Raw genomic sequence first — 19,382 nt, 5'->3', positions numbered from 1 at the left:
CTCCTTTATTTATAATGACTTTGTAGTTGTTGTTATTGAGCTGTTTAGTCATATCCAACTCTTCCTGACCTCATGGGCCACAGCACATGAGGTAGTGATTTTAATTGGACCCCTATTTTTTTCCAACCAGCATTAATCAGTTTAGTATTATACTTGTCTATCAATATACATTTAATCAGTCTAGTCTTATAGTAGGCCCCAAACTTTAAACTACAAGATTACCAGTTCACTTGCTTATTATGAAGTTCACTTGCTTAATCAGAGGAAACTAAAGAGAGGACCTCTTTCTGCCGAGTACGGGGCAATCAGATCATGAGGAAGATCTGAGGTCCCATCCCTTGAAGAGGGGGGAGGAGTGTCTAGTCCTTTTAATAAATGGCAATTGGCTCAGAGTTCTGCCTCAGTTTCTTTTAAAAAGATTATATATTGTTGGACCCCATACATGCCAGGCCCTTCGATCCTCCACTACCTCTAGAAGTCTGTCCAAGTTTATGTTCATTGTTTACATGACACTATCTATCCAAGTCATCCTCTGTCATCCACTTTCCAACATCACGGTCCTTTCCAATGAATCTCGTCTTCTCATGTGGACAAAATATCTAAGTTTTAACTTCAATATTTGACCTTCCAGTGAATAGCCTGAATTAATTTATTTAAGTATTAACCAATTTGACCTTCTTGACATCCTAGGGACTCTTAAAAGTCTTTCCCAGCACCACAATTCAAAAGCATCTATTCTGCAGTGCTCAGCTTTCCTTATAGAACAACTCTCACAGCCATACATTGTTACTGGAAAAACCATAGCTTTGACTATATAGTCCTTGATGTCTCTGCTTTTAATATGCTATTCTGATTTGCATGGTTTTCCTTCCAAAGAGCAAGTGTCTTTTTATTTCATGGCTGCAGTTGCTGTCTGCAGTGACCTTTGAGCCCAAGAATATAAAATCTGGCACTGCTTGTATTTCTTCTCCTTCTGTTTGCCAGAAAACAATGGGACCAGTTACCAAGATTTTAGATTTTGGGTTTTTTATGTTAAGCTTCAAGCCAACTTTTCTACTCTCTTATTTCACCCTCATCAAGAAGCTTTTTAATTCCTCTTCACTTGCTGCCCTCAGAATATCATCTATATATCTAAGATTGTTGATATTTCTCCTGGAAACCTTAACCCTGGCTTCTGATTCATCCAGACTGGCATTTCACATGATGTACTCTGTGTATAAATTAAATAAATAAGATTGCAATATACAGCCTTGTCATATTCTTTTTCCAATCTTAAACAATTCAGTTGTTCCAGGTTTGGTTCCAATTGTTCTCAGCTGACATACATACATACATACATACATACATACGTGTATGTAATGTGTCCATTTGGAACTTACCTTTTTATATGGTACAAGGTCTTGGTATCAACCTAAGTACTAACAGACTGCTTTCTAGTCTTCCTAGTAATTTTTTTCATGAACAATTAGTTCTGATCCAGGTTGGTGTATGGTATTTGGGTTTATCAAACACTTTTATTTATTCTATTAACTCTATATGTTGTACACACAATTTGCTTCAATAATTTACCTATTTTTAAACTAGTAACAAGTAGTTTTGATTATTGCTGTTTTGTGACATAGTTTGAAATCTTTCAGTGTTAAGTCCCCTTCCTTCCCACTTTTTTTGTTTATTTCCCTTGAGAATCTTTTACCTCCAGATGAATTTTACTTTTCGTAACTCTATAAAATAATTATTTAATAGCTAGATTGACACTGAATAAGTAAATTAATTTAGGCAGTACTATAAGATTCTAAACTCCTTTAAGGCAGGAACTATTTTTGACTTTTTGTTTTCTAGCACTTAGCATAGTTTCTGGCATCTACTAGGCACTTATTGTACCTTTGGATTTTACTGGCATGGACTAATCATAAGTAATGAGCACTTTTCTAATTATTTTGTCTCTATTTAAAGAGAGTTTTGAATAGAAAAAGAAATCTATCAATCAATTTCCATAATGATCATTTGTATATATGTATATATAACAAAAACCATGTAATTATTTTAATAGATATATAAAAAGCTTTTAACAAAATACAACACATGACAAAATATAATACATGACCATGGTAGTCTGGCAAAATTTAGATATGGATCAACATGCCATACCATTAACTAAAATGAGTTCAAAATGGGTACATGATTTAGATGTAAGGGTGATATAAGCACGTTTGAGAAGCAGGGAAGATGTTTCCTGTCAGATTTATGGTTAAAGCAAGAGTTCCTGACCACATAAGATATAGAGAGGTTCATGGGAGGTAAAATGAATAATTTTGATTATATAAAATAAAAAATGATCTCCACTAACAAGACCGATGCAGCTAAAATTAGAAGAAAATCAGGAAAATGAGAAACATTTATGTTATTTATCTGATAAAGCTCTCATTTCTGAAATGTATAGGGAACTAAGTCAAATTTTAAAAGAATAAGAGCCATTCATCAGTTGATGTACGGTCAAGAATAACTCATCTCAACCCGGAGAGAAAGTGCTAGATCTCGCCTAAGAGGAAATTTCCTAGCGTTAACAAGCTAGGGAAGGGGATATGTTGAAGACTGCCAGCTCTGCTCATACCAGCTTCTTCTTAGAGTCTTAATATCCTTTCAGCACTCTGTGGTAGGGTTGGCATCATTCATCTTTTCTCCTGAAGCTGGAATCCAGAAGCTACTGAAGTGACTGCAAGAGCTTGAAGAGTCTTCAGAGATTGAAGAAATCTTTCTTCTTTCTTGCTAACTCTGCTTCATGCAGGTGTGTGATACTGACCTCCACCATTGAAGAGAGAATCCCATAATTATGGGCTTTGGGACTGTGGTTACATTCCTCCTCTGTTCTTAAACTCTTTTCGGTCCCTTAGCAAGACTACCTGGAGCAAGTCCAAAGCCTATAACTCCACAGTATAAACACAAACAGGTTCAAATCAAGTCTCAGACAAGTATTAGTTGTGTGACCCTAGCCAAGTCACTTATTATCTCTCTGCCTCAGTTTCCTCATTTCTAAAATGGAAAAAATAATAGCATCTTGCTCTCAGGATTGTTGTGGGGATCAAATTAGAGTATATTTGTAAAGCATTTTGCCAACTTTAAAGTTCTATAAAAATGTTATTATAGTTGTTATTATTAATAGTCAGTCGATGCAAAAAAGTCAAGAAAGCTGAATTTTGACAAACTGCACCATAAAACAGAAAATGTGATTTTCCTGGTGTCACAGGTTACTAACCTTTGGTACCATCGAAGCTAAAATAAAATAAATGGCAATTAACAATACGTATAGTACAGATAGCCCAATATAGAGTGTCACCTGGGAAGATACTTCAGTAATAATCTGCCTAACTATGTATAAGACATAACACATACACACTTCAAAAATATATCCATTTCCATAGCACATAGCAATCAGTCAAAAAGAATAAACATGGCTAATAAAGCAAAGCTAACTAGCTCCACAATGACACCATCAATAGAGATATGTTTGTGTAGATACACACACACACACACATACATACATACATACACATACATACATACATACATACATATATATATAGCAACTTAACTATAGGCAGTAATATATATGCAAATAAATGAACAGATATCACTGTAGAATGAACATAACATAAATCACAATCAAGTGAATATAAGAGCAAAATAAGAAACAAGTATGCTTATAAGCAGTAATCCGCATGTTTAGCAGTAAACATACACAATTGCTTGCAAGGTGTATTTCAAATGGGCAATCTCTTGTACTGTTGCATGCTTATACCAAAGAACTCAGGTCCTCCTGACATTCAGGGTATGGAACGATCAGCAGGATCATTATAAACCTTTGTCTACACCTGGACCAGCAACCATGTCAGGTTGTAATCAGTATGTTAGAGCTTGGTGTGTTGAATCTGTACCCTATGAGTCTCTGTAACAGTTTTCAAAAACACGAGTTGCCTCTGGGTTTAGTTCTCTTGCCCTTTAATAATATATGCAGTTTCTTTTGCTGGATACAACACTTTCATTGCCCATATCTGGGTCAAAAAGTCTTTTTACAGATGGTGAGCAGTGTTTTTTCTTCAGCCTTTTACTTGGTGAGTGGCCATCACTCATCACCTGCTCATTAGAACATCCAACTGGCAATAGGAGGTTGTGGTGAATAGTTCTGATAGGATTGCTGCCATTCTCCGAGTCTGTTTTGTTAAAAAAAAAATGTTGCCTACTACCTCAACCTGGTACAAATCCATCTGGACAGATTAAAGCCATCTTTTCCTGTTCTTTCTCAGGTATAGGAATCTGGTAGTCCACTAAGCAAGTTCAAGATTGAAAACCACCGGCTGCCTAGCAGACAATTTACTGCATCTCATTCCTGGAAAATGGCATAGTGATCTAGTTTAATAATTTTGCTTGAAGATCTATAATCAATATAAATCTGTGTCTTTCCATTTTTCTTACGCACCATCACTATGAGTGATGCATAAGAGCTATTGGATTCTGCAACAATGTCATTAATCAGAATTTCTTTGCAATGGTTTCTGAGATCTTCCATTACAGACAGGGGATTTTCCTAGATCTTTCTCGGAATGGTCAGAAATTGGTAAGTCATATTCTGTGGGTTGCACCTCAAGCACCTTTCACAGCCTACTCAAGTACTGAGAATATTCCCATCCTCTACTGAGTTCAATCAAGCCTCAATCTTTCTTTCCATTCTTGTGGCACTGGGTAGTCTCCAAAATCAAATGGCTCAGGATCTAGGTTAGAAGGTGAACAGTTGGGTCTTCTGTGGTGTTCACTGGAATCTCTTGACTCTATTCTCTTACAAGTCTCTGTATAATCTGCATGGACAATCAAAGTGTGTAGGTACTGGATCCCAACTTTTTGCTTGCAGTGTCCTGTTAGGATTGTGAAAAGGCTAGAATTAGTTCCAATCGGTGGTGATGGTCCACTGAGGATTGATGGATTTGAACATAGTACAGCCAGGATGTCCACTTTTCTGCTGACATTAGCATCTTCCTTGAAAATTTTCAAGGTCACCTGGATGTACCCCAGGTGTGGATAATCTTTATCATTCAAACCATCAAGTCCAAGCCCTGTCATGAGCTCTTATCACTCTTATAAAAAGACTGGAAAATGATGGTAACCTGAGATCCATTGTCCACATCAATATTGCAGAGCAACTTCTCATTTTCCCCCATCACCTCTGCATGAGGTAACATAAGTCCATGTGGAATAAAATCATAACAAATTGATGATAAAGCCAATGTCGCTATATTTGGGGCCCAGGGTGACCTCCTCCCTGCCACTCCAGGGTCCCAAAGTTAAATTAGAAGATCTCTTGAACAAGGCTGCATTCTCTTTACTAGACCATCCAATATAAGCATGTACATCTAATCCATAATTATAAAAAAGTGGATGTTATTTTGATGATTCTGAAGTGGAGGAGTTTTTCTGTAGGCTTTTATATACTTTATTTTTTTCTTCCTCTACCTCTCTGAGGAGAATAAGATTTTGCATTGCTCCATCTCTTACATGACTATCAGGTTCTATGACTACAGTTTAGCACTGGTGGTACTGTTGTTTTGCTTTATTTCTAGGCCCACACTCAAGAAGGCTTACAACTTGCTTGGGCTAAACTTCAAGGATTATACTGCTCCTTGAACTCAGGAGTATCTATCTGTCTCAACTCTGACATTCTTAGCAATGATTTCTATTGTCTGCATAGCTCTGAAAACTGCACCAGGTTCATTTACCAAACTTTAGGATGATATTTACAGTGCAATTTTTTCTGCATTCTCAGGATCCACAATACCTATCTGTGTCACTCTCTGCACATGTTCCTTCACCTTGAGAAGGAACTCAGTAAGCTTTTCACTTTTGCAATGCAAAACATTAGAGAAAAAATTAACAGAGGGTTCTTCTGATCCACTGTCTTCAAATATTTCAGCCAAAGTTTGTATACATTTATGCCAGGTAACATCTGGCCTTGCCTCTGTAAGTTTATCCACTGCCTTTGCAGTTATCTTCTATAGTCTATCAGACATTACTTTGGCTCAGGGGCCTTCTTGCATCCCTATTTCTTGTCCAATCCAAGTTAACCTAAGTCCAACCCAAGATTGATCTCTTAAGGGACATAGTTCATGTCCAGAGAAAATACTAGTTTTGGATCTATGGTATCTCTTTACTACAGGGGCTATGGCCTCCATTTTACTCATAAATAAAGAGGATTTCTCCTCTTTCCTGTTCCTGCCAACTCTGCTGTGCTCCTCATGAAGATACAAGGCATTGATTTTTGCCAATGAGGAGACAGTTCCACACCAATTGACTTTGGGGCTTAAGTTACATGCTTATTTTATTTTCTCTTCTCTGAGTTGTCTTGACAACTCTCTCCCTCTCCCTCTTTCTCTCTCTCTCTCTCTCTCTCTCTCTCTCTCTCTCTCTCTCTCTCTCTCTCTCCCTCTCTTTTCTCTCTTCTTCTCTCAAGTCTTTTTCCCCCTCTTCTTGGAGGGAGGTCAATTTTCATTTTAACATAAATAGGGCACTTGGAGATGACAGAAAGAGAAACATTGCATATTTCCTTCAGATCACTGTAAACTATCTGCTTTCCATATTCACCGGAAATAAAATCTTCAGGTTCTCCCTTATCCCCTTCTTTTTAGTAGATCACTTGGAGAGTTACAGTTGCAAAAAGTTTATGGTGATCTTCAACTCAAATTACCATTTTATTTCTCACATTCTTAATATCTTCTTATCTAGTTAACACCTTGATACTCACAGCCCAATTTCCTTCCTTTGTCTTACTAGACTCAACTTTTCTTAATAAAATTTCTTCTTCTCAAGTCTTTATATTCCTTCATTTCAGTTCCTTCTCCTCAGGTCCTTCTATAACTCCTCCTTCTCCTTAAGTCTTTCTACTCAAATCTTCATTCAGCTTGAATCCAGTCCCTTTACTTCTAGCCCTTTGTGAAACTTATTTCTCCTCCTCCAATTTCTGTTCAAGTGGTCCCAAAGTTCCCCTCTCCAAATTTAATCCCTGACTTTTTAAAAAATAATTCTAAAGCCCTCAAAAATTCTTCTTCTCCTCCTCCTCCTCCTCCTCCTCCTCCATCTTCTTCTTCTACTGCTTGTCTTCTGCTTCTTCTCCTTCATACTCCAGTAAGTCTTTATGTTAATAATATGAATAAAAAGAGAGAGATAAATGGTAAACCCACTGGCAGAATAAAGAACAAATGCTGCAAATGTAGTAGAGGATATTTGAGTGAACAATAAGTGAAAAATTTCTAATTCCATTTCAATTAAACCAACCATTCTTGTCCTTCTTTGAAAAACATTTAGTGTACCTGGTATACATAGTAGGTGCTATATAAATGCCTATACCCAAGTCCTACTTCTGATGCTGTAATATACAATGAATCAAAAACAAGAAAATTGGGAGGTAAGTGGTGAATAGGAGGCAGGAGAGACACAAATTTTGTATGACTTTTCCTCCTTTCTTCCACTTTTCAGTCAATATTTAAAAAAAAAGTTGGAATATCGGATTTGAAAGGGAAGTTACAGGCCATTTAGTTTAAACTCAGTTCTACTACTTCCTGTGTGACCTCTGTGACCTTCAATAAATCAATTAACTTATTTGGGCCTCAGTTTCTCATCTTTAAAATGAGGAGGTAGACTAAATTATCTCTAAAATTTATTTCATCTCTATCTCTTTTAATCTTATAGAAAGAACTAAATTAAAGCTATTTTCAAAAGAACTTAACAAAGGTAAAAGAAAAGGTAAATTGATTTGGGCCAAAGCAAAAGAGAGGGAAACACAGAGAAAGAATGAAAGAATGAAATCCTCTGAGCCATGATACAACTTGTAAATATTTGTTTCTCAGTGTATTGAGATTTGTTATAAGAATCTTTTGCAAAACTATGTAAAACATAATTCAGATTAAAATAGACACCTCTGGGTATTGGCATAATTCAGAGGATATCTTGGTGTTTTATATGCATCTTTATTTTTTTATAAACAATAGTAACAAGCACACATTTACATTCAATATCATTTCTCAGCTTACATGGATGACAAACTAGTTTAGACTTTCATCAGTTGAATTATTGCAATAGATTGTTCATTAGTTTTGATAGAGAAGATCATAGAAAATAAAATGGATAATTATGACTACACAAAACATAAAACTCTGAACAAAAAAAAACAAATTACTTAAGATTAAACAAGAAACAACTAGGGAAAAGTCTTTGAAGAAAGTTTCTCTGAGAAAAGTCTCATTTCAAAGATATACAAAGAATTGATTCAATTTTGTAAAAAGGACCATTTCCTAACTGATAAATGGTCTAAGGATATGAACACATGGTTCTCAAGGGAAGCAACACAAGCTAAAATGATTCCAAACCCTACTAATTAGGCAAAAGCAAATTAAACAATTCTAAGATTACACAGATTCTGAGATTCATACCCATCAGTTTGTCGAAAATGATAAAAAAGCAAATGATAAATGTTGGAGGGGCTGTGGGAAAACAGGCACATTGATGAATTTTTAGTGGACCTTTAAATAGATCCAACCATTCTAGAAAGTAATTTGGTATTTTAAACACTATGTTACCAAATGTTCATGCTTTGTGACCCAGCTTTACTGCTAAGTCTATATCCCCAAACGGATGTGACTCAATTTTTCACCTTCCCAATAACATCCAAAACACTTAAAATGCTTAGCTAATATGCTAGCTGGTACATTTTTAAAATGTCTTTTCCTTAAGCATCTAATTACCCAAATCCACAAATATCTCATCCCCTAAATTGCCTTTTATTCATTTGTATATAGTTATATGTAAGAATTAGGACAGTGAAGTATAGTAGATAGAAAGCTGGCCTTTGGGCTAGGAGCAGTCTTGCTTCTTATATGTATATTGGCTGGATGATTCTGACCACTTGCTTAGCTCTCCTTACTCTAAAGCAACTCTAAGGTTTTAAGTAGCAGAAAAAATGTGCTGACCTGTGTTGGTAGAGGGAGATTTCTCATATGAGAGTTCCCTATTCTGGTGAATTCCTAGGTCAAATACCCATTCTTATATTTGTATATGTTTTCTCCTATAAAAGGTAAGCCTCTTTAGTCAGGAATGGCTAGATGGTTCAGTAGATGGAGTGCTGGACCTGGATCCAGGAAGACCTGAATTCAAACTTGAGTTTAGCCTGAAACACTTACTAGTTGTGCGACTTTAGACAAATTATTTAGCCTCTATCTTCCTCATTTTTTGCATCTGTAAAATAGGAATAATAATACTATCTACCTCCCAGGACTGTTGTAATGATAAAATGATACAGTATTTTTAAAGCACTTTGCAAAAATTGAGAATTTATATAAATACTAGTTTCTTATTGTTAATATTATTATTAGGAAGGAAATATATGTATATTAAGTATGTACTATGTTTATGGCATTATGCTTAGCATTTTATCAATATTATTTCATTTTCACCTAACTACAACCCTGGAAAATAGGTGCTATTATTTCATTTTTGCCTTTGTATCTCCACTCCCTATAATACTTCCTGACACATAGTGGCACTTAATAGATGCTTGGCTCTTTCCTCCAGTTCTTCCACTAAGATGGCATCCCAATAGAGAAGGTATCAGCCAGGCCTCCACCACTTAGACTTCTGGGAAAGGCAGCTTGGGAGATTCGTCCATGAAACAAGTGAATATCAAAGAACTGATTGTTTTGAAAATTATTAAACACCACCAAGAAGAAGGACAGGGAAATAAAGCTGTCCAAATGGTACTTTTGGGTCTGGAAGTGGAAGACAGACTTGAAATCCCCAATTGTTTCCCCTTTCCCCAGCACACGGAAAATGGTGCTGATTTTGATGAATTCTGATATCAGATGGAAATTATGCACAGTCTTCATCATACAAATATTGATCATCTTCATGTTAGTTGGCAACAGTCTACATAATATGCCTCTTTTGTCACCTGTGCTGTCCTGGATTCCCAATTCAGTTACCAACATACAACTGAAGAGATGGGATCACTTATGATCCCACAAAAACTGCTTAAGGGTCTCCATCATTTAAGGCATACAGGCTCACTCCTAAACTGATGGAAGTTTGTAAAGAGATTTTTCTCCTGAAGCATTGAAAAAGGCAAACATCACCTTTGAGCACATGTTTAAAGATATGCCAATTATAATTTTAAAAATCACATCTGATCAACTTACTAATGTGGGAACTAGAAAAGAAATCAGCTGTGGCAGATAAACATGAATTACTCAGTCTAGCCAGCACTAATCATCTGGGGAAAAGCCTGCAATTGTTGATGGACAGAGTGGATGAAATGAGCCAGGATGTAGTTAAATATAACATCTATAGGAGAAACACCATTTAAGTAGCAGCAACAGAAACACCACTATCAGCAATGAAGTCAGTAGGAGAATTTACAGCATAAGAGCTGAGGACAACCTCCTCTCCCTGAAGAGAACACCTCCATGTTCTTCCAATCTCCTCAGACACCTGCCAGGATGGATTCACTGCTAATTGCAGGCCAAAGTAACTAACATTTATGCTAGAACATCAAAGAGTTCACTGCAAAGAACTTGGGCAAATTCTTCATGGCTTAGGCTCCCCAAGAATACAACAACTAGAAAGAGGAAATCCATGACACCTGGTACAATAATTTGTTTCCAGATAGGGTGCCTGAGGGGCAGCTAGGTAGTGCAGTGGATAGAGCCCTGGCCTTGAAGTCAGGAGGACCCGAGTTCAAATCTGGCCTCAGACCAAACACTTGACACTTACTAGCTGTGTGACCCTGGGCAAGTCATTTAACCCCAATTGCCTAAAAAAAGAAAAACAAAAACCAAACACATAGGGTGCCTGATATGTACTCTGAGATTATCTGCAGATGGCTCTTTCAAGAAATGTAATTTTCTTAAGGAAAGTGACAATACTCATTAGATATCATTGGCTCATTTTGGCAGTATAAAAATAAAATTTGTTTTTAACATTAAAAAATAGCTGTTTGATGATTTGAATGATGGATTAGTAGACTCATAAGAGGTAGTAGCCAAAGAGAATATCAAAATGCTATGTTGTGCTAGTAGAAGATGGAAACTCTTTCATTCCCTTGATGGCCAGTGTAGCCCAGCAACATTTTAAGACTAAGTGGTAGTCATAAGGCCTGTACTCAAGACTATCAGAAAGAGCATATTTACTTATTTAAATTAGGTTGATCAGCATCTTAACTCGTAATTGCATCTCAACTCTCTCATGTCTGCAGGGTGTTCAAAATTACATGGCCTTTTAGAAAATAGGGCTTACAAAATGCATATCACATTTTAATACAGCTAAATAAAATATTATGGAGTTGGAGAATGGTCTCCACCGGCCCTCAAATTGGACAAATCTAACACTAACATTGATTGCTTTCTTTTCATTATTAATGTTATTATTTTCTCTTTCAAGGGATTGGCATCACGTGTTTTTACCAATTGTGTGGTCATATAAAAGGTATCTGAGACACTGAAGCCCTAATGTCAATGTCCTAAATTAAGAGGAAAAAAATAATTTAAAGCAGCAGCTCTCTCATCTAGGGAAGAATCGATTTGGAGCAGTTGTTGATAGCCATTAATATGTTAGCAGTGCCTTTGGAAAGTTAAAGGGCTAACACTGAATTTTTAGGCTTATGATTTGTCTTAGGAGTCTCAATTGCTAAAATGGATCGCAGTGAATTAAAGGTACTGGAAGTGTTTGCAATTAACATTATGAAGAGAGAGTACAAATCATCTTGCTTGTTGATTTGAATCCCTTCCACAGATTATGTTTTATAATGAAGATGTAAATTATAGTATAGAGGTTATTTATATTTTGACTTGCTCTAAGGAGACAGAGCAAGGTTTAGCATACATAGCCTTCTTTTAAACAGGTTGACAATGTTGGGATATTTTGGCAACAATAGCTAGAACCTGCATTTTGAAAAGCTTACAACATTTTATTAGAGAATTTTAGGTCATACCATGTTAATTACCAGCCCCCTCCCCCATCATTTAATCCTATTTGCATTTCACTGATCTTTTAATAAAAGCATGGGCCAGCTGGAAGTCCTTAACATTTCATTTGGTAGAAAAGTTAGCATCATGGATATAGTAGGATGAAAAGCAATAAATTTCTCAGGAGCTATCTTGGCATAATTGTATGACCTATATATAGACTATAATATAGTATTATTAATTGACACCTGGTCCAAGTCATTAATAAATGGAGCCAACTTGGTAGCAGAATAGGACAAGTAGCCCAAAATGAGGAGGGAGAGAGGGAAAGGAAGGGAGGGAGGGAGAGAGAGAGAGAGAGAGAGAGAGAGAGAGAGAGAGAGAGAGAGAGAGAGAGAGAGAGAGAAAGGATGATAACTATGATGATTATGGAGAAATGGCAATGTGAACAATAAATGGAAACACATTCTCCCAACCTCATCTCTACTTATTCCTGAAGTGTGCCTTGTTCCCAACATATACTCTGAACTCATTTTCTTGCTCTGGGCTGATGTAGTGAGCACTGAGGATGACTAGACAGCAGATGGAATAAAGAAACAATTACACAGCTCCTTAAGAAATTTATTCTTTAAGACTCCTGAGTGAGGAAATCTACCAGGGGTGAAATATTGAGTCTTTTTGGCAGGTTTTTTTTTCTTCCTAATTCTATATGGACCCATTTTGTGTGTGTGTGTGTGTGTGTGTGTGTGTGTGTGTGTGTGTATGTTTTGTTTTCATTGTCACCTCAGGTATGGTTTGGTTTATTGTCTGATCCAGTATATGATGCAATAGTTCTTCATCACTGATAATTTGGCGATGAATTTTATCTTAAAATGCGATCATTCAAAGCAGTGGTCATAGATGTGTTTCATACACAGCTTTCAACATAATCTCTGGAAAAGAAAATAACCTTTGGCTTGATGTGTAGCATTTTGTGCTAATGGTTAAAAAAAATCTATCATCAATATAGAATTTATGTTAAATTGATTGTTCCTTGGCTGTTTCTAGGTTTTATGATGGATATTCCTTCAAAAATTGTAGTGGTTAGGGGACAGCTAAGTGGCACAGTGGATACAGCACTGGCCCTGGAGTCAGGAGGGCCTGACTTCAAATTTGGCCTCAGACGCATAACACTTATGTGGGACTCTGGGCAAGTCACTTAACCCCAATTGCCTCACCAAAGGAAAAACAAAATTATAGTGGTTATTCCTCAAGCAAGAGATAGAGCAGTTGGCTATTTTCACCAAGCTCTAGAATAAAGGTGCTTTTAAAGTCCAAAGTTAGGTAGTTCAAATAAATGTACTCTTTGGCAAATGTTAAGCTGTAATGTCTTTATATAACCCATTGCCTAGGGACCCCCAAGAACTCTGGACTGGTATGAACCTAGTTCCATACTAAAAATTTGAAACTTTTGACTTAGTGTCCACACTTGGACTAATCAGGGAAGTCTTTATTGCTCATCTCTAGAGTATCCCAATTGTGAATAGCAGCTACCCCAAGTACTGAGCAAGTACTCAATATGCAATATAGTTATTGGATATGGTAAGGCTTTTTTTTTTTTACTCCACGGAAAATGCACACAATTTAATCACCACTTACTCATTGGAGTCTTTTCACAAATAGAGAAACATAAAATAATCAAATAGTCTATCAGCTCCACCTTCCCTGGAAGGGAACTGAACTTGGGAGTTGGGACATTTGAGACAATATCTTGTTATTTTGATCCCTCTTCAATACAGAGATGTACATAGTCTCCTAACAACTTAAAGTATGATTCTGTGGTTTAGATTTCCCCCCCGAAATACATCCTCATTATACATGCATTGTCCATGTAACTGATTGGCTTTGCTCTCCAAATAGAACCCTGCAGGACCCACAAACTCTTCTCTGTCTTTTCCAAGGAGTATACTGCATCAGGAAATCTATCTTTATAAGGCCCAGTACCCATAATCTCAAACTTAGGATCTCTTGAACTTGCCAGGAAACAACTCTCAAAGCTGATGTTAACCAGGGAATTTCCTTTTTTTTCTCTTTTTTTCTAGAAGACTATATTATCTGAACATCAGACTGCCCAGTTAATTCAAAATCCTACCCCTTGTACATTGGAGGTTGAAGTTCATGAGCTATAGCCTTGAATTCCTCCCTAAGACTACACAAAATCATATATCACCATTGGCCGAATGCTTCTATTCTAAGTTGCTATTACTACTTCTAATGGGGAGGTGGAGAGAAGAATCCTCTTCATGCTTAACTTTTTAAGATGGAAAGAGGGAAATGGCAAACAGTCTTTAGTAATCTGAGAACTCTAGAGAATAGAACAAGCTTGTGTTTTAAGGCCATTGTATGATGGTAGCCCGAGCCTGGTAATGTGACATGACTCCACAGAGAATGTAAATATAAACAGCAAAAAAAGATCCTATTATCCCATGGGAAAGCTTGCACATGACCCAGGGCCATCTCTGGCATTATACCTTCTTTGTTGTGTATGTGTACAATATCTGTATCTGGAATTGGTGCAGGGATATGATGTTACTTTGTCCTGCTACCACCCAGGATGACTGGCCTCTTATTTTTTCCCACTTAATAGTGTTTTTTTTTCCAATTACATGTTAAGATAGTTTTCAACATTCATTTTTATAAGATTTTGAGTTCCAAACTTTTCTCCCTCCTCCCTCTCCGAGACAGCAAGCAATCTGATATGTTACATATGCACAATCATGTTAAATATATGTATATATATATATATATATATATATATATATATATATATATATATATATATATATATATTGTGTTAGTCATGTTGTGAAAGAAGAATCAGAACAAAAAGAAAAAAAAACAAAAGAAAGAAAAAACAATTAAAAAAGTTAAAATAGCAAGCTTTCATCTCCATTCAGACTCCATCGTTCTTTCTCAGGATGTGGATAGCATTTTCTATTATGAGTCTTTTGGAATTGTCTTGGATTTGTATTGCAGAGAAGAGCTAAGTCTATCATGATTCATCATCGTATAATGTTGTTGTTACTGTGTACAATATTCTCTTGGTCCTGCTCACTTCACTCAGCATCAGTTAATGTAAGTCCAGGTTCTTATGAAATTTCCTGCTCATCATTTCTTATAACATAATAGTATTCCATTACATTCCCATACCCCAACTTGTTCAGTCATTTCCTAATTGTTAGGCATCTCCTCAATTTCCAATTCTTCACCACCATACAAAGAGGTGCTATAAACATTTTTGTACATGTGGGTCCTTTTCCATTTTTTAATGATCTTTTTAAATATAAACCTAGTAGTGGTATTGCTGGATCAAAGGGAATGCATAGTTTAATAGCCTTTTGGAGCATAATTCCAAATTTTTCTCTAGAATGGTTGGAGTAGTTCACAACTCCACCATCAATGCAGTGTTTCAATTTTCCCACATCTTCTCTAACATTTATCATTCTCCTGTTTTGTCATATTAGCTAACCTGATAGCTGTGAGGTGGTATCTCAGAGTTGTTTTAATTTGCACTCCTCTAATCAATAGTGATTTAGAGCATTTTTTTCATATGACTATAGATAGTTTTGATTTCTTCCTCTGAAAATTGCCTTTTCATATCTTTTGACTGTTTTATCAATTGGAGAATGACTTGTATTGTCATAAATTTGACTCAGTTCTGTATATATTTGAAATGAGGCCTTTATCAGAAATGATAGCTGTAAAAATTATTTCCCAGACTTCTGCTTTCTTTCTACTCTTGGTTGCATTGATTTTCCTTGTGCAAAACATTTTTAATTTAATGTAATAAAAATTATCCATTTTGTGTTTCATAATATTCTCTATCTCTTGTTTGGTCATAAATTCTTCCCTTCTCCATAGATCTGACAGGCAAACTGTTCCTTGCTCTATTAATTTGTTTATGGAATCACCTTTTATGTATAAACCATGTACCCATTTTGACCTTATCTTGGTATAGGGTGTGAGATGTTGGTCTATTCCTAGTTTCAGTCATATTATTTTCCAGTTTTCCCAGAAGTTTTTTCCCAAATAGTGAGTTCTTATCCAAGAAGCTAAAGTCTTTGGATTTATCAAATAGTAGATTATTATTATCATTTACTACTGTGTCTTGTGTACCTAACCTATTCCACTGATACACCATTCTATTTCTTAGCCAATGACTGGCCTCTTGTGAGTAACCTCCCCCAACCAACCTAATTAGCCCTAACAAAACCTATTGATAATCAAACTGGCATAGGCCCCTCTTTCTCAGTACTCTCTGAGAAGGTATGCCATCCTACAATTGATATAATTAAAGCAGAACAGATCTGCCCTTTTACAGCCACAAATAGGTTCACTGTTCTTAAGTCATCCTATCACTAGGAATTCCCAGTATCCCATCTTTTTCTTCCTCCAAAGATCTTAAAATTCCTTCAGTTTGAGTTAAGAACTAAACAGAGGTTTTCATGACACCTGTTCCTTTCATTCTGAGAATGGAATTTCTCAAAAAAATTTGGTTATTATACATATTATTCTTTTTTGTAATAAATCACTACACACTACAGAAGAATAGGAAAGTTTTCACATATGCACATGGATGCAAATATAAGTTACATATAATTTTTGGGAAACTCACACTTGCATCTTCAATAGCAAGGGTTTATCTACAACTTTCTATATACCTAGTTAAAACTGCACACTTGTATATTTGAATATATCTTTTAAGAAACACTTGCTCTAAGTATATTCAACAAGATGCTATCCCTGGTCTAGATCTAAACTTTACATACTAGGAAAGAAGTAAAAGACTTAGATAATGCTTAAAAGATCACAAATGTGACTATCTAAATAATAATAAAATATTTTTTATTAAATACCATTACCTAATGGATTATAAGGTAAGCATGGTCAAGAACAACCCTCCTCTTTTTTTTTCTCAATCTATCCACACAACATCTAGCGGGGAACTAACGGGGCCTGGACAGACTATCCTTGAGAGACTCTTGGCAGATGTAACCTTCAAGTATATTTAGGATCATTACAGAGAGTTTATGTATAATTAAAGGCAGATTGGCATAGTGGATAATAAGCTGAACCTAGAATCAGAAACACTTGGGTTCAAATGCTACTTGTAGCATTTATTAGCTGTGTAACTCTAGGCAAGTCACTTCATCTCTATGTTCCCTAGGCAACTTCCTAGGGCTTATCTATTAAGCTAATAAATCCTGGCAATATGTGTTGGCAGAAAGAGTTTTTGTCCTAGAAATTCCCCATGCTCATGATATCACAGATTATTATGTTGCATTTCCCTATCTTCAATGAGGATAGAATATGAAGAAAGCACTTAAGGTATAAGGTGTTAGGGAACAACTTAAGTTATAATATTGTAGATTTAAAGCTAGAGGAAACCTAAGAAGTGACCTGAAAAAACTGAATCACAGAGGTCACATAGCGAGTAAGGATCTAAGGTAGTATTTGTACCCAGGTCTTTCTGACTCAAGTCTAGCATTCTATCCATTATGCCAATTTGCCATCATTATGGCTTTTCTTTTTTAACAATGCAACCATGGATTTCCTATATAATGAATTTTTTATAGCATGGTAGTTGGGGCATGAACCCTCAAATCCTGCTGCTGAATAGATTCTGTTATTCTCTTTTCTCTTCAAGAATGTGGTACTGTCAACAAGCTCATTTTCCCTACAAAGCTATATTTCTAAACTCTTGAACTTGCAGTTACCATGGTAGCAACACTGTGACTAACCCTTCCAAAGAACTCTCCCTTTTCTCTCTATGAGGCTTCGTTCTAGAACCATGGATTCACAAGCTCTCATCTTGGCCGTATGGGTCAGAGTACATACAACTGCAGTCTATTTCCCCTTAGTTCAGCCATTAGCAACTTTTGGGCAGATATAATATGCCTTCATGTTCTCTTCCTCACTGGGTCTTAGCTCTACTCTCAGGTGTGTTGCTTTCTGATCTATCCATAGAAAGGGAAAATGAGCAAAAGGGGCATATTTACAATGAAGATCAAAGGTTAGGTTGATACAATAGCTCAAGCCAATCACTTCATTTCCCATCAATCCACACAGGGCCCGAAATGCCCTCATCCTCAATAATTTGTCCAGGGGCATTTCTCAGTAGATGTTCCCAATGCTTTCAACATTTTTTTTTATTTATGGATATTCTCCACACACTTCATAAGGAATAAAATCAAAGTCCTGTCAAAATGTTCACCAGTAATCCTCTAGCACAGTGCCTGACACATAGGTTATGCTTGTTGGTTGATTGATTGACTGATTGTAAGCCTATCAAGTTAATAAGGCAGCTTCTGATACAATTGTTCCTCTTGGCATCACTCTCAAATGGTTTTCAAATGCAGTGCATCACACGATAGATGCTTCATAATTTTCTGAAATTTGGATTGTTGACCTTGTTGAAATTCATTTCCTCTCCCACTCCCCTGCCAAAAAATTGCCACAAACCAATCACTTGAAAGTGGGAATACCCTTATTCTGTTTAGCCTCAGAGTGCTAAACTAGAACCAAAGAGTGGCTTCAGAGATTTATGATTCAGTTTAATAGAGGAAAAAATACCACATTTTTTTTTAACATTGGGACTTCCCAAAGGTAGAATCAGCTGCCTTGGCAGTTAGTAACTGTTCCTTATTGCTGGTGGGTCTTCAGGCAAAGTAAAGTGGTTTAGGATTTGAGTAGATGACCTCTCGTTCCTTCCATTGCTAGAATTTGAGTTTCCTTACTGTAAATCGTGTCTAAGTTTTTTTCCTCCTCCACTTTAGCACTATTTTGGAAATAGAAGAGAATTCAAAGTTTATTGTGTATTTTTTAAATGATTTTTAAATTCAGGTTGAGAAGTATTAAAAATGCAAATAGTGGAAAAGCTTTTTATTTTGCTGGACATTGGAGATTACATATAAGAACACTTTGTAGAAAAGAAAAAAAACCGATAAAGCAAAAGCTTGCTTCATTGCCTCCGATGTGGACATAGATAAAATAGATTTTAAACACAAATTCCAACAAACTTTTTATACAAATGAGTAATTTTTCCAAACCTATTGAGTATATATGTAGCATTAAGAGATATTGACCTTAAAAAAGAGATATTGACCTTGATGAAGATAACATCTTATGTAACAGTGAAGATATGTATTCCAAAAATTCCATTTACATGTCTTAAACCCTGTTTTTACTTTTTAACTACAGAACATTAGATTTGAATAGAATCTTAAAAAGCAATCAAATGTTTTAGGTTTTGTATTTTTTTAATTTTTTTTTTTGGAAAACAGTAGATTCTTTCCAAAACATTTTCTGTGTTCATTCTAAAAATCTAAAAGCTCTGTAGACTTTAACACA

At 36.0% G+C, this 19,382-nt stretch overlaps 1 pseudogene; it reads left to right on the top strand.

The window, feature by feature from the left end:
* Positions 1-7,420: 7,420 nt before the first annotated feature.
* On the top strand, positions 7,421-10,652 carry LOC110217946 (eukaryotic translation initiation factor 3 subunit H-like; annotated as a pseudogene).
* The last annotated feature ends 8,730 nt before the right edge of the window (positions 10,653-19,382 follow it).

This window comes from Phascolarctos cinereus, unplaced genomic scaffold, assembly GCF_003287225.1.
Source record: "Phascolarctos cinereus isolate Bilbo 61053 unplaced genomic scaffold, phaCin_HiC Scaffold_5;HRSCAF=322, whole genome shotgun sequence".
NCBI classification, from domain to species: domain Eukaryota; kingdom Metazoa; phylum Chordata; class Mammalia; order Diprotodontia; family Phascolarctidae; genus Phascolarctos; species Phascolarctos cinereus.
This window is presented reverse-complemented; position numbering and strand designations above follow the sequence as displayed.